The sequence below is a fragment of the Rana temporaria genome, chromosome 3 (genome assembly GCF_905171775.1).
Source record: "Rana temporaria chromosome 3, aRanTem1.1, whole genome shotgun sequence".
Taxonomy (NCBI): domain Eukaryota; kingdom Metazoa; phylum Chordata; class Amphibia; order Anura; family Ranidae; genus Rana; species Rana temporaria.
This window is the reverse complement of record NC_053491.1, coordinates 318,451,117-318,477,691: the sequence shown is the minus strand read 5'-3', so window position 1 is coordinate 318,477,691 and position 26,575 is coordinate 318,451,117. Positions and strand designations below refer to the sequence as shown.

Below are 26,575 nucleotides of genomic sequence, written 5' to 3'. Positions count from 1 at the left end.
TCATCGCCGCGTCATCGTCGCGGCGACGACGCGGACACGCCCCGCGTAATGTTTACGCGCGGACTTCTGTACGATGGTGTGTACAACCATCGTACAGAAGCCCTCTGGCAGACATGTACGGTGAAAACGGTCCGACGGACCGCTTTCACCGTACATGTTTGTTCGTGAGTACCCGGCCTTATACGTCAATTTACAGACTGTATACAGCTTGGGCCTAGGGTTAGATAAGGCCCATAAGGACTGAGAGATTAATTTGAAGCTTAAAGTGGTGTTAAAACCAAAAGCAAATACTGTATTATATTGCAGCTTACTAATTCTTATGCCGCGTACACACGATCATTTTTCGGCATGAAAAAAACGTTGTTTTTAAAAAATGACATTTAAAATGTTCGTGTGTGGGCTTCACATAATTTTTCGGGGTTCTGAACAACGATAATTTCTTTTCGAACATGCTGCATTTTTTAACAACGTTTTAAACGATATCGTTTTTCGGGTTGTAAAAAATGATCGTGTGTGGGCTAAAACGACGTTAAAAACCAGTGCATGCTCAGAAACAAGTTATGAGACGGGAGCACTCCTTCTGGTAAAACTACTATTCGTAATGGAGTTAGCACATTCATCACGCTCTAACAGACAGAAAAGCGCAAATCGTCTTTTACTAACAGGAAATCGGCTAAAGCAGCCCCAAGGGTGGCGTCATCCGAATGGAACTTCCCCTTTATAGTGCCGTCGTACGTGTTGTACGTCACCGCGCTTTGCTAGAGCTTTTTTTTAAAATGATGGTGTGTGGGCAACGTCGTTTTAATGATGAAGTTGGAAAAACGTTGTTTTTTCATGCCGAAAAATGATCGTGTGTACGCGGCATTAGATGTGATGGCTGCATCAATTTTAGGCTTTCTTTCTTTCTTTTATTTTCACCTGGTAATCCGGCCTGTAGGTCTGTTGTTTTTCAAAAGAACAAGCTCTCCTGCAGATGCAGCAGTTACAGATTTGAGAAAGACCATCAAACACTGACAGGGGTGTTTACAATGAACAGCTTTTATTTATGTAAAACCTTTATCCAAAAAGGAACAAACCGTTGCTGTAACTAATCATAAAGTGTTAGCTGGAGTTCAGCTTCAATTTGTTAGTGTAGGTGCAATATTTTTGGTTTTGGGTTTAATACCACTTTAACCACTTTAGGTCTGGAAGATTTACCCCCCTTTATGACCAGGCCATTTTTTGCGATACAGCACTGCGTTACTTTAACTGACAATGCCGTACCCAAATAAAATGTCCTTTTTTTTCCCCAACAAATATAACTTTCTTTTGGTGGTATTTGATCACCTCTGTGGCTTTTTTTTTTTTGCACTACTGCTATAAAACACATTTAACAAAAAAAATTTAAAAATCAAATTTCTCTATCAGTTTAGGCCAGTATGTATTCTGCTACATATTTTTGGTAAAAAAAAAAATCCCAATAAACATATAGGGGCAGATCCACAGACATCTGCACCGGCGCAGCGTATGGGAGATACGCTACTGTAACTTACTTTTTTAAACTTCGAATCCACAAAGAATTTGCGCCGTAAGTTACGGCGGCGTAGTCTATCTCTTGCGGCGTAAGGGCGCCTAATTCAAAACGGCGAGTAGGGGGCGTGTTTCATTTAAATGAAGCGCGTCCCCGCGCCGAATGAACTGCGCATGCGCCATCCCTAAATTTCCCGCCATTCATTGCGCTAAATGACGTCGCAAGGACGTCGTATTGTTTAACATAGACGTGAATTACGTCCATCCCGATTCACGGACGACTTGCGAAAAAAAAAAAAAAAATTCAAAATAAACGCGGGAACGACGGCCATACTTAACATGGCAAGTCTAACTATACGCCGCAAAACACCAGCTTTAACTATACGCCGGAAAAAGCCGACTAGAGACGACGTAAGAGAATGCGACGGCCGCGCGTACATTCGTGGATCGTCCGAAATAGCTAATTTGCATACTCGATGCGGAAAACGACGAGAACTCCACCCAGCGAACGCCGAAGTATTGCATCTAAGATCCGAAGGCGTACGAAGCTATACGCCTGTCGGATCTAACCTAGATGCCGTCGTATCTTGGTTTGAGGATTCAAACCAAAGATACGACGCGGGAAATTTGAAAGTACGCTGGCGTATCAGTAGATACGCCGGCGTACTCGCTCTGTGGATCTGCCCCATAGAGTCTACAAACTTTGGGATGTTGTTTTGGAATTTTTATTTATTTATTTTATTTTACTAGAAAAGTTTGGTGATCAGAAACTTATTGCAGGACTGCGGCATTGCGGCAGAAAAATCAGACACTTAACTGACACTTTTGACACTTTTTGGGACCAGTGATACTAATAGAGTGATCAGTGCTAACAAATATGCGCTGTCACTGTGCTAATAACACTGGCAGGGGATGGGGCCGATCAAAGGGTTAAATGTGTTCCTAGGGAGCTTTGTTACTGTGTGGAAAGTGTTTTCACTGTGGGAAAGCAGAGATCCGTGTTCCTGCTTAGCAAGAAGACAGGATCACAGTCTTTCCTTGTCACAGAATGGCGATCTGCCTTTCTGCCTGTCTCATGAACAATCAGTCGGTCCAACGGACATCGTGTCTGCCAGACCCACTTATTGGCTCCCGTTGTGTCCAATCACAATGGGAGCAGGTTGCCGGCGGCACCCGTGCACACCTCAGACCCAGAAGTGCAGAATCACGTACAGGTATGTGATTCTCCCCAGAGTGGCTGCCCTGCCGCAGTAAATGTGTGAGGGGGGTGGTCGGCATCTAGTTAAAGTTGACCTCCAAGAAAACTTAAAGTCCTCCCTTGCAGTGGGCCTGCGCCTGCACTAGAAGGGTTCACTACTCAAGTCATGTCTAGGGGACTGGGTAAAGATGATTTACTTACCTGAGCCTCTGCTCCCACAAGCTTCTCTGTGCTGCTAGACGTAGCATCATCTATCTTCTTGCCTGCACTCTGGCAGTCAGATGCATCAAGACCAATGTATGGACCATAGCCCTGCACTGGATACTGAGGGAAAGTCCATTAATGGAGTGGAACGACGTTTGCAAGGGGCAGTGGAGAATCAGGTAAGTAAAAGTGCTTTACTGTCCCCTAGACTAAACAAGCATGTAACCCATGCTGCACAGGTTGCAGCCCTACTGCAAGGGAAGACTCTTACTTTTCCTAGAGTGGGGCTTCAACCCAGGTACTTGCAGGCAGGGCTGGACTGGGACAGAAATTTGGCCCTGGACTTCATCCAGACTGGCCCACTTTGACAGGTCTCTCCCATGGCGGCCGGACAACTTCCGCACACCCCTAGCCACCCAAGCCCCCCCCCCCCAGCCACCCAAGCCCCCTCTCCCCCTTCACTAGCCACTAGCCGTTCTACTTTATTAGAGTAGAACGGCTGGTACTGGTACTCTTATAAGCAGTACCAGTGGAGAAGCGAGACATTATTTCACCGGGGCAAAGAATCAGTTTGGTGCCCCCCTATGGGACAAGATTAGGCAGAAGTGAGAAACTCCCAGGCCATAGCTGTTGAGTCAGCTGTCTGTCCCCTCCCACATGCTCCTCTGTCATCCCCCCTGCTCCTCTGGTCCTCCCCCTGCTTCTTTGTTCCCCCCAGGTGAGCGCTGTGAGGAGGGAGAGACAGAGGAGCAGAGGGGGGCGGCAGTCCGCTGTCACTGAAGCCGGCCCACTGAGCCATCGGCCCACCGGGAAACTCCCTGTAGTCCCAATGGCCAGTCCATCCCTGCTTGCAGGCACCATAAAGTGCCATTATTGAAGAGATTTTAAGAACTAGGACACACTGTAACATGTCAACTACTCCGTTGCGTACCACGCTTTGGGGGGGGGTGTCAGACCAGCTATCAGAGATGGGACAAGGCAGTGGCAGGTACAAGAGGTGCTCTCTGCTCTGTAGCTGTGCTGGGCTGGCACTTGTTCGTGTGAGTTGGCAGCTCTGTCATTGGGCTCTATACTGTCACCTCTGGCTGCTTCATGTATGTGTGTCCCTCGCTTGTGCTGTACAGTAATATTTTTTCACAGGGACATGTGAAATAAAGACTTAGGACAAGAAGGAAGACCACCTTACAAGTGAGGGCTGTGAGTACAAGGGAAGATGCTGTTTGTGTACAGGGGAAGCTGTGTGTTTACAGATGAGTGTGTGGGAGGGGGCAGCAGAGTGTGTACAGGTGTGTGTGTGTGGGGGGGGGGGGGTAGCTGAGTGTGTACAGGTGTGTGTGTGGGGGGGGGGGGTAGCTGAGTGTGTACAGGTGTGTATGGGGGTTATGTGAGTCAGTGTCATCTTAAGAGCATTATAGGCCCCCGGGCAATACAGTGCACTGGGGCCCTGTCTACACAATCACGCACGAGAATTTACTGACAAAAATTATAAAATTTACTGGTAGAACCACATTTTTTACTGCCACTGCAAAAAAGTACCAAAAATTACAGTTTTCAGTGCCGAACAATGCAAATGTCAGTATTTAAACTATAAACATATAGCTAGTGCTATTAGCAATGTGTTTAAGTTAAACAAAAGTAAAACAAACAAAAAATGTCTTCATTGACATGAAGGTCAGGTTACTATAACCCAGCCAGCACAGAGTTTCCTCTTACATCAGAGTCTGCAGGATTCCCCCTTACAGTGAAAGGGAACTCTTATGTAAAGGGGAACGCTGCAGATCATGATCTAAAGGGGGAACTCTGATGTGGAGGGGGGCTCTGGTGACCAGAGACCACCTTATATCAGAGTCCACTGCTTTCTCTTTCCCACTTACATCAGGGTCCGCAGACTGAGTTCCCCCTTGCATTTTAAGGGGGAATCCTGCAGACTCTGATGTAAAGGGGAACTCTGATGTGGGGGGCACTCTGGTGACCAGAGACCACCTTCCGTAGAGTAAATACACTAAGGTAAGGGGCGTCACTAATATAGGAGGGGGAACCTTTATATCAGTGCCCCCTTACATTTTTGCATTCACTCCCCCCTTACATCAGCAACCCCCCGCATTTCGTGGAGGACCTGATCTTCTCTGTGATTTCCGCAAACTGGGCATGGTTCTAACCCGTCACTGTCCACAATTTTTTACTGGGGTTGATGGGCAGCCGGTAGGGCCCCCCAGGCAAGCGGGGCCCCCGGGCAACTGCCCAGCGTGCCCAATGGAAAAGATGGCCCTGATGTGAGTGTGTACACGCGCGCGCGTGTGTGCGGGGGTACAGCTGAGTGTTTACGGGTGTGTGTGTGTGGGGGGCAGCTAAGTGTGATCAAGTATGGGGGGCAGCTAAGTGTGTACACGTGTGTGTGTGTGGGGGAGGAAAGCTGAGTTGTGTACAGGTGGGAGGGGGCAGCTGAGTGTGTACAGGTGTGTGTGTGTCGGGGGGCAGCTGAGTGTGTACAGGTGTGTGTATGGGGGAGCAGCAGAGTGTCCACAGGTGTGAGGGGGGCTGAGTGCGTACAGGTATGAGGGGGGCTGAGTGCATACAGGTATGAAGGGGGCTGAGTGCTTACAGGTGTAAAGGTAGGCTGAGTGTGTACAGGTATGAGGGAGGCTGAGTGCGTATAGGTATGAGGGGACTGAGTGCGTACAGGTGTGAGGGTGGGCTGAGTGCGTACAGGTATAAGGGGGGGCTGAGTGCGTACAGGTATGAAGGGGGCTGAGTGCTTACAGGTGTAAAGGTGGGCTGAGTGTGTACAGGTATGAGGGAGGCTGAGTGCGTACAGGTATGAGGGGACTGAGTGCGTACAGGTGTGAGGGTGGGCTGAGTGCGTACAGGTGTGAGGGTGGGCCGAGTGCGTACAGGTATGAGGGGGGCTGAGTGTCTACAGGTAAAAGGGGACTGAGTGCATACAGGTATGAGGGGGCTAAGTGCATACAGCTGTGAGGGGGGTTGAGTACGTACAGGTGTGAGGGGGGCTGAGTGCGTACAGGTATAAGGGGGGATTAGTTCTTACAGGTGTGAAGGTGGGCTGAGTGTGTGCAGGTATAAGGAAGGCTGAGTGCATACAGGTGTGAGTGGGCTGAGTGCGTACAGGTGTGTGGGTGGACTAAGTGCGTACAGGTGTGAGAGGGGCTTAGTGCGTACAGGTATGAGGGGGGCTAAGTGCGTACAGGTATGAGGGGGGCTAAGTGCGTACAGGTATGAGGGGGCTGAGTGCATACAGGTGTGAGGGGGGCTGAGTGCATACAGGTATGAGGGGGGCTGAGTGCATACAGGTATGAGGGGGGCTGAGTGTGTATAGGTACGAAGGGTGCTTTGTGCATACAGGTATGAAGGGGGTTGAGTGCGCACAGGTATGATGGGGACTGAGTGCGTACATGTGTGAGGGGGGCTAAGTGCGTACAGGTGTGAGGGGGGCTGAGTGCGTACAGGTGTGAGGGAATCAGAATCAGGTCAAATCCACCTGTCAAGGAAATTTTGAATGATCTCAGAAGCATCTCACACAGATTTCTAAGGCCACTTTCACACTGAGGTGCTTTACAGGCATTTCAGCGCAAACAAATAGTGCCTGTAAAGCACCTTCCATGCTTCCCCAGCACCTGCAAAGTGCTTCGGCAACGGTGCTTTTCTGCGCTTTTAACCCCTTGTTAACCCCTTCTCGGGGTAAAAAGTGTCCCGCTCCCGTCCGCACAGCGGAGGTGAAAGTGGCCTAATACCATCATCACAATCACAAAGACTATCAATGCAAACCCTATTTGTTCACTTTATCTCACTGTTTATTCAAGAGACTTGGCTATCTTTAGTACTGATTGGCAGACAGGGAGCATGTGATCTACGCTGCCTAGGCTGGAACACCGTTTTTTATTTGTAGCAAAAAAAAAAAGTAATTTTTTTTTAAACAAATAATAATTTAGTAATGCTAAAATGTGCTCTATTTATTCATGTGTAGTAGTGTAAATTTTAATGATGGATCCAATTTAATGCTCCAATGGCTCACTTATGCTAGCGCTGCAGAAAGAAAGAAATGAAAAAGATTTAAGCTGATCGTTCAGACTTCTAAATAAAAAAAGAAAAGAAAGACTGGGTGAAATTCAGTAGAGCCCAGGGAGCCCTGGAGCAGTCAATGCACTTGCAGATTATAGGTGAGTTTCTGAAACAGAAAACGTATTAAGGATATTGATCCTCCCATCCCATGGCTCATCATCCCCCCCCCCTCCCTTTTCCTTTACAACCTCCTCATGACACCCGCTGTGCTACATTTGAAAATAATGTAGCAGAGCTGTCATTACCCAGTTGTGCTAGACCTTGTGCAGGAACATAACCATTACTGCCACAAGTGGTGCGGAGAGAGAGAGAGAGTCAGCATGCATGTACTGCACAGGGGTGCCAGCCTCTCGTTCCCCTTTCTATGTGCTGTCGATGAAAAATACATTTCAGTAATGTTCCTCAGCTTTCGGGGATGGTGCCGAACGATTCACTGAACAGATGGATTATGCCATCAGCCTGCATTCAAGGCCACCAGTGGCATAAGCACTGAGCACAGCCTAAATCCGCTTCCATTTATATTAGAAAATGAAAAAAAAAACTCTTTTTATTCAGGTTTAATCATTTTTATCTGTTTTTTAAGAAGAGCTCTAGTCTATTAAAAATATACTGAATGAACAATGAACAAATGTTATGTCTCGGAGAACTAATTAGCACATTTACTTTTGTTCTTTGCAATGGAAGAGCAAGAAATATGCACATTTTCAGCTCTATAATACATAAAACTTGGTTTCACCTCTGAAATTGTCCTATTTTTTTTACAGCACTCTTAAGTGAACCTTCCCATTACCCACACATACTAGAATAATGATACCTTTAGATTTTGCTTGTTTTAGGCTTCCCAGCATGCTTTCTATAGTTGATACAGAACTAAAGTATCTTTTTTAACGCAAACAGTCTGAAATTGGAAGTTAAACATTGTTTATGTATGCATACTTTCAAACCAACCTTTTGCATTATTCATATTTCATATTATTATATGATATCTTGCCTAGTCTGTTCTTCTGCATTAGAGGGCAGTGCTAATATTTAAAGGAAGAAAAACTTTCCCTTACGGCAAATAATTTTTACAAACAATTTGTATTCAGTGACAGAAACTGAGCATGTTACATAGTTACATAGTTACATAGGGCCATATTCTCAGAAGAGTTACGACGGAGTATCTCAGGAAACTCCGTTGTATCTCTCTTTTTTGACCCGCGTATCTATGCGAGGGATTCTTAGAATCATTTTCGCATAGATACGCTTAAAGCGGTGGTTCACCCTCATTACCAACATTTTAGCATTAAATTAGGCATAGTAGCGCGAGCTACAGTATGCTTGTATTTATTTTTTTAGCCCCGTACTCACTGTGCAATCGTATAGATAAGATTCCGACTCCCCGCGGGGAATGGGCATTCCTATCCAGAGGGAGGATGATTGACGGCCGGCTATGGCACGTCACGCTCCCCGAAGATAGCCGGAGTAGGTCTCGGCTCTTCACGGCGCCTTCGCACAGACTATGCGCAGGCGCCATGAAGCGGCAAGTCCTATTTCGGCTATTTCTGGAGAAGCGTGACGCGCCATACCCGGCCGTCAATCATGCTCCCTCTGGATAGGAACGCCCATTCCCCGCGCGGGAGTCGGAATCTTATCTATACGATTGCACAATGAGTACAGGGCTAAAAAAATAAATACAGGCATACTGTAGCTCGCGCTACTATGCCTAATGTAATGCTAGAAAAAAATAATTGTTTTATTAGGGTGAACCCCCTCTTTAAGATCCGACATGTGTAAGTCACTTACACTGTCGGATCTTAAATGTAATTCGCCGCAGGCCGCTAGGTGGCGTTTACGTTCAGGTTTCATTTGTTTATGCAAAATCGTGTCGCGTAACCGTCGCTTACGTCGTTTGCGTAAGCGTAAGGTTACCCCTGCTATATGAGGGGTAACCTTACGCCAGTCCCACGTATGCCATGTTAAGTATGGCGTCGGATCCGCGTCGTCTTTTCCCGTCGGGTACGTCGTTTTCCTAAGTCGTTCTTGAATACGACTTTACGTCAATGACGCATTGACGTTTTCCGCCGAGAACTGGAGCATGCGCACTGGGCTATTTTTAGCCCGGCGCAATGCGCAGTTCGATCGAAACGGGGGCACGCTTAATTTAAATATAAGCCGCCCCCTTTGAAATACGCGGGGATACGCCGGGCCTTTTACACTACGCCTCCGCAAACTACCGAGCAAGTGCTTGAGGAATACGGCACTTGCTCCAGTAAGTTGCGGCGGCGTAGTGTAAATAGCTTACGCGAGGCCGCCGCAGATTATTGGAGAATCTGGCCCATAGTTAGTCAGGTTGAAAAAAGACACAAGTCTATCCAGTTCAACCACAAAAAAATAAACAAACAAAATAAAAAACACAGTACAATCCCATACACCCAACTCCATACCCACAGTTGATCCAGAGGAAGGCAAAAAACCCCAGCAGAGCATGATCCAATTTGCTACATCAGGGGAAAAAAATTCCTTCCTGATCTCCCGAGAGGCAATCGGATTTACCTGGGATCAACTAACGTGATAGAGGAGTTCTGTCCCCACCCCAAAGCCCCCTCTTTTCTGGCCACATAACTGTTAAGCCGCGTACACACGACCATTTTTATGGGTCTAGAAAAAACAAAATTTTTCTCAACGTGATTCTTGTCAAGCCTGCCTTGCCTACACACGATCGTGAAAAAAAAATGCTCGATCAAAGCGCTGTGACATACAACACGTACGACGGCACTATAAAGGGGAAGTTCCATTCAGATGGCGCCACCCTTTGGGCTGCTTTTGCTGATTTTGTGTTAGTAAAAGTTTGGTGAAAGACGATTCACGCTTTTCAGGCTTTGTGCTTTTCAGTCTGTTACAGCGTGATGAATGTGCTATCTCCATTACAAACACTAGTTTTACCAGAACAAGTGCTCCCGTCTCATAAATTGCTTCTGAGCATGCGTGTTTTTTTCCTGACCTTAAAGCCTACACACGACCATTTTTCACGATGTGAAAAACGACAACGTAGAAAAAAACGAGAAAAATTAGAGCATGTTCTAAATTTTTAATGGCCATTTTTCACGTTGAGAAAAATGCTCTGGAGCCTACACAGGATCGTTTATAATGACCAATTTAAAAAATGGCATTTTTCACGTCATGAAAAACGGTCGTGTTTACGCGGCATAACTTGCTACTTATTTATAAAAGGGAGATGTGAAAAGCCTAGAGCCTCGTACAAACGATTGGATTATCCGACGGGAATTGTGTGATGACAGACTGTTGTCGGAAAATCCAACCGTTTGTATGCTCCATCGGACAATTGTTGTCGGATTTTCCGCAGAGCTCAAGCCAAGAGACCATAGCGCATGGGTGCTCAACCTGTGGCCCTTCAGCTGTTGTGGAACCACAAGCCCCCTAAGGCATTGCAAGGCTAATAGTTACAAGCATGACTCCCAAAGGCACGTGTAGTTTCACAACAGATGGAGGCCCACAGGTTGAACATCAATGCCATAGAGAATCCCAGGTCCTGTTGCTATGCCTGTCTAGCAGCTTGGAGACCTTCTTGGAAAGTCACAAGACACAGAGGGGATGTTTTACTAAAACTGGAGTGCAATTAATAGCACAACTCTGCATAGAAACCAAGTAGCTTCCAGTTTGTTTGTTTTTTTTGTCAAAGCTTAAAAGGTAACTCCACTTTCATGGGGAAAAAAAATATAGCATATACAATTGCGACACAAGTCATATTGAATTTGAATGTTATTAAAAATCACATTTCCTTTTCAATCTGCTGCCGCTGTAATTTTCTACAAATTGCAATGCAATATGGCTACCTGGAGGTGTTCTGTACACAGAGGGCCAGATTCTCAAAGGACTTACGACGGCGTATCTCCACGTACGCCGTCGTAAGTTCGAATGCGAGCCCTCGTATCTATGCGCCTGATTCCTAGAATCAGTTACGCATGAATTTGGCCAAGATACAAGCGGCGTCGTATTTGGGTGCATATTTACGCTGGCCGCAAGGGGCGCTTCCGTAGATTTACGCGTTGAATATGTAAATTAGCTAGATACGCCGATTCACAAACGTACTTGCGCCCACTACACCGTTTACGTTAGGCTTACGTCCGGCGTAAAGTTACCCCTGCTATATGAGGCGCAGCCAATGCAAAGTATTGACGTCGGAACAAGCGTATCTTTTTACGTCGTTGATGTAAGTCGTACGTGAATGGGGATGTGCGTAGGTTACGTTCACGTCACGGGCATTGAGCCGGCGTATCTTAGGGAGTAAATTTGACGTGATACTGAGCATGCGCGCGCATGTGCCGTACGATCGGCGATTCATTTACATGGGGTCACGGCTCATTTGAATGCAACACGCCCACCTCTTCCAAATTTGAATTACGCTTGCTTACGCCGGCCCATTTACGCTACGCCGCCGCAACTTATGTAGCAAGTGCTTTGTGAATACTGCACTTGCCTGTCTAAGTTGCGGAGGCGTAGCGTAAATAGGATACGCTACGCCCGCATAAAGATACGATCTCCTACGTGAATCTGGCCTAGAATGTGTACTGACCACTTCCCAGAAACATAATTTCCTGGTTGTGTGATTGGCTCACCAATTTTCCCAGAAGTCTACACTAAGATACAAGTCAGATTTTTGGCATCCCCTACAACAAAAATGTAATTTTTGGTAAGTGAATGAATGAGTGAGTGAAAAACTTGTATAGCGCTACACATGCGAACTGAATCGCCTCAAGGCGGTAAGATACTCCCAATAGAAAATCACGTGTAAAGGGATGCAGGCCCAGCAGTTTTCCTCATTAGAGCCCTACAGCTGCAGCAGCTGGTTGATAATCATGAAACCACTCCCATTGGATTTACTCAGAGTCAGCCAAGGGACTCAACAAAAGTGGAGTAATGCTTTAATTGAACAAGCTGAGGTTAGAAGCTGATTGGTTTGGTTACTATGTACAGCTGCCCCAGATTTTGCACTCTCCAATTTTAATAAGTCAACCCTGATGTTTTTCAGGTGTGCATGCACGCAATATTCTTAAAGCGTTTGTATTTTTTATTTCTTAACCACATCAATACTGGGCACTTTCACCCCCTTCCTTCCCAGGCCAAGTTTCAGCTTTTAGTGGTCTTGTATTTTCAATGACAATTGTGCGGTCATGCTACACTGTACCCAAATGAAATTTTTATCATTTTGTCTGCACAAATAGAGCTTTCTTTTGGTGGCATTTATTCACTACTCTGTTTTTTATTTTTGCGATATAAACGAAAAAATACCGGAAATTTGGAAAAAATATATATATTTTCTTTATTCTATTTAAAAAGAAATCCAATAAAATCTAATTTTGTCATAAACTTAAGCCAAAATGTATTCTGCTACATGTCTTTGGTAAAAAAAATCCTGTTAAGTTTATAATAAATGGTTTGTGTGATCACGGACATATGTGCGCAAATGATCATGTACAGATGGGGACACATGATTTTACTGTTACATATGTGAGGGACAGGTGTTTTTACTATGTGGGGACATGTGTGTGGGGATATGTGTTTTGGGGACATTTTGTGGGGACATGTGTGTTTTACATTGTGTGTTACTGGGCTGGTGATCAGTGTGTAAAAAGCTGTAAAAAACAGCTAATACACACTGGGCCAGATTCAAGAAGCAATTGCGCCCGTGTAACTATAGGTTACACGGCGCAATTGTTTACTTGCTCCGGCGTAGTGAATGCTCCTGATTCAGGAACATCGCTACGCCGACTGCAGCCTAAAATCTGCGCGGCATAAGGCTCTTATGCCACGCAGATTTTAGGCTGCATTCTAGCGAAGACCGCTAGGGGGCGCTCCCATTGTGATCTGTGTATAGTATGCAAATTGCATACTAACACCGATTCACAAACTTGCGCGGGCCCTGCGTACGCAAATTACGTAATTTGCGTACGTCGGGTTTCGCGTAACGTTACACATCCTAATAGCAGGCGCAGCCAATTTACGGAGCTTCCGGGCAGCGCAGAAAATTTGCGCGGGCGCAGGGCAAAAACGCTGCCCTGTGCCTGCGTAAGAAAGGCGCAGATTCTTACTGAATCTGGGCCACTGTTTACCAGCTGGCTGCAGCGAACCACTCTCCTCTCCTCACCAACAACTAATGTGTGAGGAGAGGAGAGCCGATCACCTAGCAACTGGCTCTTTATTTACATCACATGATGGCTGTGATTGGACATCATGTGATCAGGAGGGCCAATCACAGAGCCCTCCTGACGATCTGAGATGCGCCGTGTCCGGGTGACACGATTGCATCGGTATCACGCTGCTGCGTGGGCATGCGCGCGCGCTATCCCCCTCCTTCTGAGGGACGTTCCTGAACATCCACTCAGAAGGAGAGAGCGCCCACCCGGCCATACATATGCAGGGCCGGGTTAGAAGTGGTTAAATAACAAATGTGTTATACTAACTTGCTCTGTGCAATGGTTTTGCACAGAACAGCCCCAATCTTCCTCTTCTCCTGTCCCCCGCCGGCGCTCCTGGCCCCTCTCTGTTTGCTGCGTGCCCCCACAATAAGCTCCTGAGCCGCCTCTATGTTTCTATGAAACACACAGATCGTCGCTCGGCCCCACCCCCTGCTTCCTTGTCACTGGCTGTGATTGACAGCAGTGGGAGCCATTGTATCAGCCAATGAGGAGAGAGAGATACAGAAGAGTTTCTGCTCTCGTGCACATTGCTGGGTAGAGAATCGGGCTCAGGTGAGTTTAAGGTGGGAGGGCTAAGGGGGGAGCTGCTCAATTAAGGTTTTTTTAAAAAACCTTCAGCCTTTACAACCACTTTAACTTGCAAATTCAAATGTTTGCATTAAAAAAATGTATGCTCTGCTATAAAGTAATCAGGAAAAACAAAGATTTAACCAATATGTGTTAAATATGCAAATTTTCATAATGCCTCCTTTACCTCTTTGACCACGCCTCTTAGTCACAACAACCACAATCTACCTGTTCTTGGGAACATACTATACAAGCAAGCACAGGAAAACTGTCTCTGTTTACTGTTAGTGAGGTGTTGGCATGTAAATGTGGCCAAATGACCATGTTCAGCATTGGTATGCATTACCAAAGGCATACAGTATGTGCTAGTTTTTGCCTTGCACCCTTTGATTAATGGCCTAGCTCTTCCTTCCAAATGCTAGGTTAGAGGAAACATAATGGTATTAAGTGGGGCATAGCTGTATTTCAATGAACAGATGGATAAACAATTTGTGGAGACTGAGACTGCCATTGCATCAGTGATTTAATTTTAGGTTAAAAGGAACCTGTCAGGATAGGTACATAGCAGCTTCAATCGTTAACCTGCATTTTAAACTGCAGGCTCCAGGTCTGTCATCATTTTCTTTCCTTCAGTAATTGATGAGTTAGTGACCTAGAATAAGTATATGCCTATCAAGTTATGGGACACCCACAAGGACAAAACGATATCCATATTAGGCTATGTGACTTCTATAGGGCTCAGAGCTGACTGGATCCACAGTAATATATACAGGTAGTAATAGCTTTTGACAAATGCATTTGAATTAGATAAATGTATATAAAGTTTTGGAACCTCTATACAATTTCTAAGAATATAAATAGTATTCAATGTCACTAAAGACACTGGCCTGGATTCAGAAAGGACTTACGATGACGTATCTCCAGATACGCCGTCGTAAGTTCAAATGAGCACCGTCGTATCTATGCGCTGATTCATAAAGGCAGTTACACCTGAATTTGGCCAAGATACGACCGACGTAAGTCTCTTACGCCGTCGTATCTTGGGTGCATATTTACGCTGGCCGCTAGGGGCGCTTCCGTAGATTTACGCGTCGAATATGCAAATGACCTAGATACGCCGATTCAGAAACGTACTTGCGCCCGTCGGCTTTAGCTACGCCGTAAGGAGTATGTCCGGCGTAAGTGTACCCCTCATAAAGCAGGGGTAAGTCATGTTAAGGTATGGACGTCGGAAACGTCGGAACAGCGTTGTATTTTACGTCGTTTGCGTAAGTCGTACGTGAATGGGGCTGGGCATAGCATTGAGCCGACCTATCTTAGGGAGTATTTGCGACGTTATTCTGCGCATGTGCGCACATGCGCTGTTCGATCGGACATGCATTTACATGGGGTCACGCTTCATTACAATACAACACGTCCACTGCCTTGCTACTTTGAATTACGCGGGCTTACGCCGGCCCATTTACGATACGCCGACGTAACTTTGGGAGCAAGTGCTTTCTGAATACAGTACTTGCCTCTCAATGTTACATCGGCGTAGCGCATAGGAGATGCGTTACGCCCCTGCTCAAAGATACGACAATGTATCTGAATCGCGGCCACTGCCTTAAAGATGGAGATTAGTGGTTTTCCATAAAGCGGCTCCATCACACATAGTTACAGCTGATATGTACAAGACTTACTAAAATAAGAATAAGGGTCATAGGGGTTGATTTACTTAAATTGAAGAGTGCAAAATATGGTGCAGCTGTACATGGTAGCCAATGAGCTTCTAACTTCAGCTTGTTCAATTAAGGCCCCGTACACACGACCAGTTTCCTCGGCAGAATTCAGCTTCCGACCGAGCTTCTGGCTGAATTCTGCCGAGAAACCCGGCCGTGTGTACACTTTCGGCCGAGGAAGCCGACGAGGAGCTCGGCGAGGAAATAGAGAACATGTTCTCTATTTCCTCGTTGTTCTATGGGAGCTCTCGTCCCGCCGAGCTCCTCGGCGGCTTCAGTGCTGAACTGGCCGAGGAACTCGATGTGTTTGGCACGTCGAGTTCCTCGGCCGTGTGTACGAGGCTTAAGCTTTGACAATAAAACCTGGAAGCTGATTAGTTTCTATGCAGAGCTTCACTAGATTTTGCACGCTCCAGTTTTAGTAATTAAACCCCATAGTCCTGAAACCAGCATTTCAAGAATAAGTCAGCAATGGTAGCTACCATTTTCCTTCTTGACAGATCACTTGTAACTTACTAAAGTTTTACTGACCTAACTTTAAAAATTTTAATAGAAAGTGTTGTAATTTTAGTGTCACTTTTTTGCTGATTTCACAAGTGTTCTCCCTTTCTTACCCAAGTTTAGCAATTTTAACATAACACTTTTAATTTCTGTTTCCATAAATAACTGAAAAAACAGACCTGTGAAATTATTCTATAGCAGCAAAGTACAGCATAATAAGTGTAAGAAACTGCAGTATTTATTAAAAAAAATCCCTTATATGTCTTGATCTTCTTTAGAATCTTGGGGATAAAGGATGTCATCAAATAGAGTTTTCATAAGGATTTAAAGCTTTTAGTAAAACATCTGATTCAACAAATGTACAAAGCTTCTCTCCTGCATGTAAATACAAATTCAAATAGCTTTAACTATATGCAAATATGATGAGCTATATTCAAATAAAATGCACACAACTTATGAGACAGTATAAAAACGAGATAAACAGTTGCTGCTATCACAAAAAAGGAAAACTGGCACAATTGTTTATCTACTATAGCACACCTACTAATGATTTTGTATTAAAGTTTTCCAAGACTGAAGTTATGTTTTCTGTAGCTGTCTGTGTGGTATGGTACAATGTAGCAAAGCCATATTATAAGAAAATGTCAAAACAAGGAATAAACTCTACTAGACTTAGTCTACTGAGTTTAAAGCCATGGGTTTGCTTCCCTAATGCCGCGTGCATACACACGATCAGTTTTCTCGACCAAGAGAAAACCTGTAGGAAAAACCGGCCGCATGTATACGGGGAAAAGGGACCAAGCCGGTCCTCGGTTTTCCCGTCGGTTTCTCGGCTGTGTTTTCACCGCCGAGAAACCCTATCGTGTGTATGTGGCATAACCCTTCGACATATACTTACCTTTCCTTTAAACATGTTCAGCGCCAGGAGAAAATATGCAGTATTTCTGCTTATAAAAGTGCATGTAGCTTACTCCATGGGACAGTACTGGTGAATCCGTTCTGTCCCACAGAGTGTCCATATCCTTTTGTAGTTGTGACTCGCAACTAAGGCCGCGTATACACGACCGGTCCAAACCGATGAAAACTGACCGAAGTCCAGTTTCATCGGTCCAAACCGACCGTGTGTACAGCCCATCCGACTTTTGTCCTTCAGACCAAAGTTTTAAAACTTGCTTTAAAATCGAACCGATGGATGGCTGACCATCGGTCAAAACCGATGGTTAGTACACAAACGCATCGGTTCAAAACCCGCGCATGCTCAGAATCAAGTCGACGCATGCTTGAAAGCATTGAACCTGGTTTTTTTCAGCACGTCGTGTGTTTTACGTCACCGCGTTCTGACCCGATCGGTTTTTGAACTGGTGGCGTGTACGCACATCAGACCATCAGTCTGCTTCAGCGGTGAACCGATGAAAACGGTCCGTCGGACCATTCTCATCGGATGGATCGACCGTGTGTAAGCGGCCTGACACAAACTTTTCTTTGCTTCTGGCAACTGAACGAAACAGAAGGAAAGCAAAAGGAAGATTAGCAGGGGTTTTTGGGGAGGGGAGAGCAATGTCAAGGTGAACCTGCTAAATTGTTCTGCACAGGTTCACTTCAAGCCCAACTCCAGCTAAAATCTTTCTTTCTTTTCTAGAAATTGAGTGGAGAAAGACTATGGCCCAGATTCTCGTAGATCGGGTGTATCTCTGCGGCGGCGTAACGTATGTAATTTATGTTACGCCGCCGCAAGTTTTTCATGCAAGTGCTTTATTCACAAAGCACTTGCGTGTAAAGTTGCGGCGGCGTTGCGTAAATCACCCGGCGCAAGCCCGCCTAATTCAAATTAGGCGGGTAGGGGGCGTGTAGCATTTAAATTAAGCGCGTTCCCGCGCCGAACGTACTGCGCATGCACGTCCGAAAAATATACCAGGGTGCATTGCTCCAAATGACGTCGCAAGGACGTCATTGGTTTCGACGTGAACGTAAATGGCGTCCAGCCCCATTAAGGGACGACTTACGCAAACAACGTAAATTTATAAATTTCGACGCGGGAACGACGGCCATACTTAACATTGGTTGCCCCTCATATAGCAGGGGCAACTTTACGCCGGAAAAACCTAACGTAAACGTTGTAACTTCACTGCGTCAGCCGCGCGTACGTTCGGCAATACGCGTATCTAGCTAATTTGCATACTCGAAGGGGAAAATGATGGTGGCGACACCTAGCGGACAAAAAAAAATTGCATTTAAGATCCGACGGCGTAAGAGCCTTACGCCTGTCGGATCTAATGGTTATCTATGCGTAACTGATTCTAGGAATCAGTTGCATAGATACGACGGACCAGATTAGGAATTACGACGGCGTACATGGCGTTGCGTCGTCGTAAGCCCTTTGAGAATCTGGGCCTATAAGCTTTGTTATGTTTTTCACAATCAATTTTTTTATTCAAAATTTTACACACATTTACAATGTAGTAACACTGTAGATTCGGGTTGCAGAGTAGAAAAAATAACACACACTTAGCAAGAACAGATTGGATGCAGATAGAATATCAGTTCTTAACAGTGAACTACAGACCCATCACTTGACTATATGTTCATGTGTTTGCATCCAATTCAGGAAATGTTGTAAACATTTGAGGGAAAGGGTTGAAGGTAAGGTTAAGAGGAGAGGAACTGAGGTAGGGAAATTTCAGGGGTTTTGGTATAGAAAAAAACATAAAATAAAAAAATAAGCAGCTATAAGATAGGAAGTCATAAATAGTACATTAGGGCTCAAAGAGTGTAGGATCAAATCCTGGTGGAACGTATCTATCCAATGTTGCCATATTTTAGTAGAACAGGGTCTAGAAACGAATCACAGTAAGCATCAGGATGGACGGCAGTCAGTTAAAAATTTATAGGTGGAGATGGAAAGGGGGAGACCTTAATTACCACGTTATAACAAATATTCCCACATAAGTGGTGGATACAGAATTAATTGGAGGGTCATTGTTTAGCAATCTAGTTTTATACCACTGGTATATTGGAAACACTTAATTTTAGACTGTTGGGTACCAACTGGTAGGGTTTGGATAAAGGATTCCCAAAGGTCAAAAAAAATTTGACCTGTGATTCTTTGCTTAAGGAAGCCTCTACCCAGTCCATGCGAAAAACATAAGATAGTTTAGCTAATAACAAATGTAGCATCCTTTAGTGTGTGCTACTAATGTGAGAGTAGGGAAAGTATATTCTGGCCAGGATTAACCTGAGTCTTTTAATTGGATCAGGGTTACTAGAGGCCAGGACTGAATTACTCATGCAGGCAGCTCTCTGGTGCCTTCTCCTGGTGTCTGGAAGGTTGAAGAACCTTCTAGAACCATGGGATGGGGATTAGGAGAGGTTGCCATGAATATTTATGGGGTCTCAGCCAATCCCCAGTTTAATTATTCCTTACTACAACCAAAACTAAAACATTTTAACAGTAGATAAGCTTTGAAAACATTCTTACTTGAGTTGGCTGTAAACATCTACCTGCCTGTCACGGTATTTTTCTAATACATGTGCAGCAAAATATTGATCTCAGTTAAGAACTGAAAGAATCTAAGATCTATTTGAAGCTCATGTGGCAAGGTGAAGCACTTTCTATACTGTGCTACGGTCCAAATATACAAGTGCTGCAGTGATGGCTGGTGCCATCATTCTGTCAGGCCCCGTACACGCGACCGAGTTTCTCGGCAGAATTCAGCCAGAAACTCGATCGGAGCTGAATTCAGCCGAGAAACCCGGCCGTGTGTACACTTTCGGCCGAGGAAGCCGACTTTCGGACGAGGAAGCCGACGAGTTCCTCGTCGAGCCAAATAGAGAACATGTTCTCTATTTCCTCGTTGTTCAATGAGGAAAGTTGGCTTGCCAAGATCCTCGGCGGCTTCACACAGAACTCGACGAGCAAAACGATGAGTTTTGCCCGTCGAGTTCCTCGGACGTGTGTACGGGGCCTGATAGTTTGCTTGCAATAACACCAGCACTTTATGTGTCTTCTGAATGGGATAATCAGTCATATGATAAAATAGCAACGTTTCAGAGCATGAAGCAGCCTTTCCTCAGGCAACAGAGTATAGAGAACTATGTGCCACCCCTGCAGCTCTGCTACCCTAAGCTACAACCTACATTGCCAATGTAGGTATCAAGTGCTAACCCCAGTGCTTCATTCACACTTAGGCATTTACGCATTTTTGCGTGTATTTGTATGCATTATTTGTCACACACATAGGGTAGTTTTTTGCCTTCAATGGGCTGCCCTACATGTGCCAAATATTCCAAAGTAGCTCATTTAGGTTTTTGAATGTTAAGCTTTGAACATTTTAACTGCAAATTTAAATATATTTTAATTTTAAGTGTTTTTCCGTGCAGAAAACATGTGTCTGCTGCGCTTGGGGTGCCATTAACAGTGAATGACACCACAAGCAAAACACGCAATATTCTTGTGTTTTGTAAATGCATGCAAAAGTCACGCAATTTTTCACATGTTCATGAAACACTGATGTAAATGGAACCTAACACCCATTGTTGACACCCAAAACTACACCTTGAGCCATCTGCAGAAGCAAAGCAAAATCAGTTGAGTAGGGTTAAATAAAGAAACATTTAAAAACTAGAGAAACTGCAAAGTGTTTTGTTCGTTTTTGAAGTAATGTAGTCAGAAAACTATAATTCATACTGACAAGCTGAGCTTTTCTTCAGGAATCTTTTTAAAACATGCCTTTTGCATTCAACAATAAATTCCCAAAGCAAGTAGACCTGGATTAGAGGCGAAAAATCAAGGGTGAATTGCCAAATGCCTTTTGATGTGGAATTTGTGATTTAACTAAACTTTCTCTAATTAAAAGTACAACTTCTAAAAAATCCTGGCTAAAAGATCACTTTCACGGAAATGTCGTATTAAAATATTAAGCATGAAAATACACAGACTTCAAAGATAGCCACCTGTTGTGACCCGTTCCAGAAGACTTTGTCTGCCAGGTATCACAGCTACTAACAGCTGGTAAGAAAATAAGAAAACCTTTGAATTGGTTCAGATCATTTGACACCACTGAAATTATGATAGACTTAAAAGGAATTAAAGGATTTTTTTTACTTTTTGATAGCTTGGAAAAGGGTTAGAACCTCTGACAGATAAGTTCGGTTTAAGGGTTAAAGCCGAACTCCAGCTAAAACAAGGAAAATAAAAACTGATAACTCAATAATAATTAATAGTTATAATAGAAGAACAACTTTTGCTTTAACTTTGGAGCTGCTCCCAACAGTAAAGCCTCGTACACACGACCGGTTTTCCCGGCAGGAAAACTGCCAGGAGAGCTTTTGGCCTGGGAAAATCGGACGTGTGTATGCTTCCTCACAGTTTTCCCGTCATCATTGACGATCCACTGCAGGAGTGGGAACATGTTCAATGTTCACCCTAAAAACTGGTGGAACATGTAAAATTTTCCCAAAGGTCAACTTATCCTTTAAGCACAGGGCAAATGCCACCATCTTCTCTGTACAGCAACACAATGCTTCTCCTCTACCTCCCTGGTGTCTTGTAGATTCAGGCTGTATCTCACTGCCAGGAGCTATAACACAAATTCTGGCAACCATAGCCAGATCCATGTCTGAGTGGAGTAGGTAACGCAAGAGTATTGTTTTTTTCTCTCACTGACTACCAACACAAGAGCATCCTTCCACCCTCTGGGTACCAATGTTGGGGTGTTTTTCTTCTTACTAACCAGCCATGTAAAAAGCATTGACTGCTGCACTCTGTATGCTGTGCCTTACATTGCATACTCCTGGCTACTGCACTTTATATACTATGTTATATGTTACATAGTCTGGACCCTTGCACTCTAAACACTGTGTTGTACATTACTTTTTCCTAACCAATGCACTCTTTGTGGAATGTTGTATGTTAAATAGTCCTGACCTCTGCACCTTATAAGTAATGTTCAGTCTTGACCACTGTACTGTATGTAGCATGTTATTCATGACCTCCTCATTGCATATACTATATACTGTAACCGGTGCTGTACTTTACATACTCCTTACCACTGTGTAAAACGAATGTATCACTGTAATTTATACTCTAACATACATGACAAAAGCTACTTGATTTTATTTTGAGCTTTACAATGGGGGAAGGGAGGGGAAGCACAGCAAATCCCACATAGGGCATCATTTTAGGCCAGCCCTGTTGACTATGGAAGATACTCATTAATAATATATTAAAGATATAAAAGATAAAAGTTAGCATCTACAATTAGTGTAGTGTAAGATTGGGGGGAATCAGACTCCAGCGGTAGGAGCGTTTTCTAGTGAGTACGCCAGTCCAGAACTGAGTTTTTAAGGGCCTGGTAGCCCACTTTTATTTAAAAGCACAAAAGTTCACAAATACAACAGTATTTCTGCATCTGGCATAACCAACAGTTTAGCCTCCTGGCTTTCATACTTGCCATCCGGCTGTTTCAGGCCTTTAGCCTAGGCCTAAGTTCTGTTTCTCAGAACAAACCGTTTCCTAGGGATAAGCTCAAACCTAGCTTTCTCCTGATAAGCGTCTTGCTGCTCAATCATCAAACGACATCTGCCTCCTGCAGACATGCATGCTCTAGCTGCAACCATGCAGCGTCTCCTACTCCTCTCAGAGGGATTTGGGAATCCACCTGATTCCCAGGAACAGACTTCCTGTCTGTTGGGTGGGGCTCTGAGCCATGTCAGGTCAGAACTAAAAAGCCCAAGACCCAGCTGTGCAATTAATGTGTCTTTCTCTCCAAAATCTGGCGTAAACCAGCAATCGTTCACATAGCACAGAGTCCCACCATCACAGCAGTCATTGACATTTAAAAATAACTTACAAGTCTATGAAGTCCAGTGCTGTCTTCCTAGTACCTGGTGTCTTTGCAATTTTTTTCCATGCTGCCATCTTGGATTCACTTGCTGTGTAAGGCAGGTAGACTGCAGGTAGATTGTGTGAGGTGTATCTCAGGAGGCTGCAGGTGGTCTGAGGGCTACATCATCCTCACCTAGGTGAGAAAAGAGATTGTTAGGGTGAATGACACAATAAAAGATACTACTTTCTCCCCCAAAAAAATTGTGATTGTGTAATAGGCAATGGGGGTGATGTGAATAAAGTTTTATTTTCAGGTGTTGGTGTGCTTTAGGACAGGAAGGTAATACATAATTATTGGGGTAAATTGATTTAATCACACTATCTACATGTTTTTTAATTCTTGCTAGTGCAGATACCCTGCATTAAACCTGGCCATACACTGTAATTTTATTTTTTTCATTTGATCTCCCTCCTTCAATCACAGGGCACCTTGGTTTCATTGAAAATAATGCATATTTACTAACTGGAGAAACTGAAGCGTGAGTGACCCATTGTGGTCTGAGTATTGTATCTAGAACCATAACTCACAGAGCCAAATGGTTGGTGTTGGCTGCACTTTACAGGGGTGGGTGAAAGTCTGAGTTGTACATAATGCTGCAGCAGCCTAGAAACATGGAACACACTTAATTAATGTTCATGTGTGCTATTTTTACTGTGCACATGTAAAGAAATTGTTTTTGGTCAGAGTTCAGCTTTAAAGTAGATCTAATTTTATATCTGACATTTAATTTGCTAAAACACTTGTGTGCCGTAAACAATTTAAATTTTATTCCATAAATACCATTTTCACTTTTTTTGTCACAGTGCTGCTGATTTCATCTGGCTCTTGGTGTGGCTTACTGGCACTGTATGTGTCTATGGACCTACACACCCTACGGGTGCCACCTCAGCACATGGCTTGCTGAGTGGGCACCCAGAGATAGGAAGAGTAGACAGCGCCGACAGGGGACTCCAGAAAAATAACTAAGACTACTATGTGCAATATCATACTGTATCAGTGGTTCTCAACTCCTGTCCTCAGGACCCACTAACAGGCCAGATTTGAAGTATTACCTTTTGGAGATGCAGACTAAAATTCTGCAATCACTGAGCAGCAAATTATATCACCTGTGATGTATTTCAGTTATCTTGAAAACCTGGCCTGTTATTGGGTCCTGAGGACAGGAGTTGAGAAGCACTGCACCATATCTTTTTTAGGATTTTAGTGATTGGGTTAAGAGCAACTTTTTTCTTGTTGCATACTCACCTCATTCTATGGCAGAAACGTCTTTGCAGATTCACACAGTAAGATCCCAGCACTAGAAGAAACTACTTCAATATGTATATCATGGGGCAGATCCACAGAGCGAGTACGCCGGCGTATCTACTGATACACCGGCGTACTTTCAAATTTCCTGCGTCGTATCTTTGGTTTGAATCCTCGAACCAAGATACAACGGCATCTGGGTTAGATCCGACAGGCGTATGGCTTCGTACGCCTTCGGATCTTACATGCAATACTTCGGCGTCCGCTGGGTGGAGTTCTCGTCGTTTTCCGCATCGAGTATGCAAATTAGCTATTTCCGACGATCCACGAACGTACGCGCGGCCCTCGCATTCTCTTACGTTGTCTTTAGTCGGCTTTTTCCGGCGTATAGTTAAAGTTGGTGTTTTGTGGCGTATAGTTAGACTTGCCATGTTAAGTATGGCCGTCGTTCCCACGTTTCATTTGAATTTTTTTTTTTTTTTGCGTAAGTCCGTGAATCGGGATGGACGTATGTCCTTGCGACGTCATTTAGCGCAATGCACGGCGGGAAATTTAGGGACGGCGCATGCGCAGTTCATTCGGCGCGGGGACGCGCTTCATTTAAATGAAACACGCCCCCTAATCGACAATTTGAATTACGCGCCATTACGCCGCCAGAGATAGACTACGCCGCCGTAACTTACGGCGCCAAATCTTTAAGGATTCAAACTAAAGCCAGGTAAGGTACGGCGGCGTAGCGTATCTCTGATACGCTGCACGGGTGCAGATCTCTGTGGATCTGCCCCACGTGTCTATGATCTAGTATAATACATATTAACGCCTGCCATTATTCTAATATTCATTTCCAGATAAAACTGTAAGCTAAAATTACAACCGTAATGACTCCCCGTAGGCCGAATACACAGATGATACATATAGAACTGTGCAGCCACAATGTAATATTAAAAGCTAAGGTGGAAATGGGTTTATTTCAGTAGTTCCTAGTCAGTGGAGGACAGTTAAAGCATTGACACGTACTAGAACAACATGCAGAAGCTCCCAATGCAGCTAAGCAGTTACTGTATATAATTGTAGGCACTGTGCTAAACCAGAGCCCAGGGGAGCATAGCTACAACCTGAACTGGGACATGGATCCCAATACTGATCCAATCTACAGCTTTGAAGCAGCAGAGTAAAAAGTGCCGCATTGCACTGGGAACACGGCAGGGATAGTAGGGGTTAAGATCCACAGCAGTTCTCCTTGCAGACATGCTTTAAAACACATAATGGAAGATGGACTTTGGCTCACCTTTTCCGGTGTGGTTATCATCACAGCTGATTCAAGATCTCTGTCTGTGTATGTTCTTCAGCTACTGTTGCATCTGTCCTGTAAAGAAAACATTCATTATTATTCAAGGTCTAAGCACTGATATTGGTTGATAACAGGGGAAAGACAGAAGGTGGATATTAAATTTGCTATTGATCATCATCAGTCTTGTAAAGCATCAATATAATAACAAACCCTCTGTGTATAGAACAAAACACATCAAATCTAAAGAGCCTTGCCCATTCTACAGTAGCTTTATCAGACATGTTACATTGAACCATTTAATAGTACATGTAGAAACTTGGGACTATTCAGAGGGATCTGTTATCCAACATTACCACCTGCTGGTAGAACTGGCAAATAGCAGTTTTCAAAAATGGTCTAAATAACTCAAATTGAATTTGTGTTTTAAATACTCATTAGGAATCAGGGAAATATATGCATTTTTCCTAATTTATCCTTAACAAGACATGTATGTTTTAAAGGGCACATACATTATTAAATAGCATTTAAGATTGTTCCTTTAATACATCAGTAAACTGTCTTTTAGGCCGCATACACACAATCGGTTAAACCGATGAGAATGGTCTAATGGACCGTTTGCATCGGTCCAAACCGATCGTGTGTGGGCGCCATCGGATATTTAACCATTGGTTAAATAAAAGCCAACTTGCTTTAAATTTAACCGATGGATTCCTAACCGATGTGAAAAAAACGATCGTTAGTAGGCACGTCCATCGGTTAAAAATCCACACATGCTCAGAATCAAGTCGACGCATGCTTGGAAGCATTGAACTTTGTTTTTTTCAGCACGTTGTTGTGTTTTACGTCACCGCGTTCTGACACGATCGTTTTTTTAACCGATGGTGTGTAGGCGTGACGGACCATCAGTCAGCTTCATCGGTTAACCGATGAAAACGGTCCATCGGTCCGTTCTCATCGGATGGACCGATCGTGTGTACAGGGCTTAAGACTGAGCTAGTTTGGTCATTAAGGGCCAGATTCGCAAAAGAGATACGACGGCGTATCTCTGTGTTAGGGCCGTCCTAACTATGCGACTGATTCATAGAATCAGTTACGCATAGCTAGCCCTAAGACCTGACAGGTGTAATTGAATTACACTGTCGGATCTTAAGGATGCAATTTTAGGCCGGCCGCTAGGT

General features: G+C 44.3%; 1 long non-coding RNA gene across 1 annotated transcript in view; it reads right to left on the bottom strand.

Annotated features, from left to right (window-relative positions):
• LOC120932505 overlaps positions 1-25,698 on the bottom strand; it is a 33,085-nt gene extending 7,387 nt beyond the window's left edge. Inside the window, exons 1-3 of the long non-coding RNA XR_005747998.1 lie at positions 25,608-25,698; positions 25,395-25,472; positions 22,826-22,993 (exon numbers count right to left, since the gene is read on the bottom strand). This is a non-coding gene — a long non-coding RNA (uncharacterized LOC120932505). The remainder of the gene's footprint in view (positions 1-22,825; positions 22,994-25,394; positions 25,473-25,607) is intronic.
• Positions 25,699-26,575: the final 877 nt, after the last annotated feature.